Genomic DNA, 1,691 nt, shown 5'->3' with positions numbered 1-1,691 from the left:
GGCTGGAAAAAAAGCTCGAAGCTCGCGAGCTAAACAAGTAGCTCGTGACGACTCGAATCGACTCGAACTCGAAGAATAATGAGTTCAGCCGAGCTTTAGTTTAAGATCGTTTATAGACCAAGTTAAACGAGCCAATCTCATGAGTACCCGTGTAACTCGTTAGGCTCGATACAATAGATCAACCACTCCCAATAAAAAGAAAGATCAGTCACTAAACAGCCTATGTCCCAGGCGCACAACCCAAGGCCCAGCCGTTGAAGGCCTAGCCTCCTAGGAGACTCATGCGTTACAAGGAAATTATAATTGTTTAGTGATATATATGTTTAATATATACATAATCATTTTTATCATATTTGAGGGTTTTATGTTTATATCTTTAACGAGCTTAACAAGCTAAACGAGCCAACTCGCGAGTTATACGAGTCGAGCCAATCTTGGGTTTGAGCTTGTTATAGTAACGAGTCGAGTCGAGCTAGCTCGTTAACGAAACGAGCTCTAGCGAGTCGAGCCGAGCTGGCTCGACTCAGCTCGAATTCCAGCCCTAGCCCCCAGGTTTTGGGCCTTCAAACACCCAAAAATTCAAAGTTTTTTCTTTCCCACTACCAAAAAACGACACAAGTTCGGTGATCATCATGCCACAGGTCGGTTATCGAACATAGCCAAAGTCCGACGATCAAAAGGGGTGGGAACTCAAATGCAGGCTCCTCTACCGTAGGGGTGGGAGAGGTCGGTGTCGGCATTGTGGGCACAATTGCAGTGCTCGGCGTCGGTGTGGGTGTGGGCGTTGTGGCAGTGGTCGCCGCCGGTCCCGACATCTGGTTCAAGATGAGGCCGCGCTCTGCCAGGTACCACACCTTCACCTGCTGGTCCATCGTCGCCATGTCTACTCCCATCAGGAACGCCATGTCGGTGTTCCTCTTCTTCGCCGCGACGTTGGTCCTGAGAAGGTCGAGCCTGACGTCCTGCTTCGTCATCAACACCGATCACCTCGCCTTGGACTTCTCCTCCCTCTTGGCGGCATGGCTCTTGGCGTCGGCGATGCAATGCTCTATCGACGGCTGCAGCCGTTCGTTAGCGGGCGCCGAGTCTCTCATCGCCTTGGCTTTCTTGTTGCCATCAGGACACCCTTCTGCCGCCGCCGAGGCAGGCGCATCCGGGTTGTAGACACCGTCCTTGGTCTTGGCGAGTGCGATCCAACAGTCTGTCCATTTCTCGCAGGACTCGATCCTGGTGAAGACATGAAGGAACTTGAACTCCTGGTCGTTGTTGTCCTGGCGAAACATGTCGAACATTCGAACCATCTGCACAGACGAAGAACAAGTATCGGACGAAGTACACGACGAAGAGCTGGGCCGTCAAGCGATGGACATACCTGACGCTCGACGTGGTGCCGCTCTCTGGGTGAGCAATGACCTCCTCCTGAATCCCATGCCACTTGTTGCAGGCCTGTTGGATGGTCGCCCAATGGTTGGCCATTGCCTTCTCGCCGCGATCCATGTGGATGCTAGCGAAGTCGGGCTCGACCAACTTGCGCTTGTCGAACACCGTCTTCACCCTTCTCCCGGGGACCTTGGCATCGGCGCCGGCTTCCTCTGCTTTGGCTGGGCGGAATCAGTGGCTAGGCGAGGGGGAACATACTTCTACAGTGGCATGGCGGGCTGGTCCCGGGAGAATGGCGGAGCTGCGGGGGA

Source organism: Triticum dicoccoides, chromosome 5B, assembly GCF_002162155.2.
Source record: "Triticum dicoccoides isolate Atlit2015 ecotype Zavitan chromosome 5B, WEW_v2.0, whole genome shotgun sequence".
NCBI lineage: Eukaryota > Viridiplantae > Streptophyta > Magnoliopsida > Poales > Poaceae > Triticum > Triticum dicoccoides.
Note: the sequence above shows the minus strand (reverse complement) of the source record.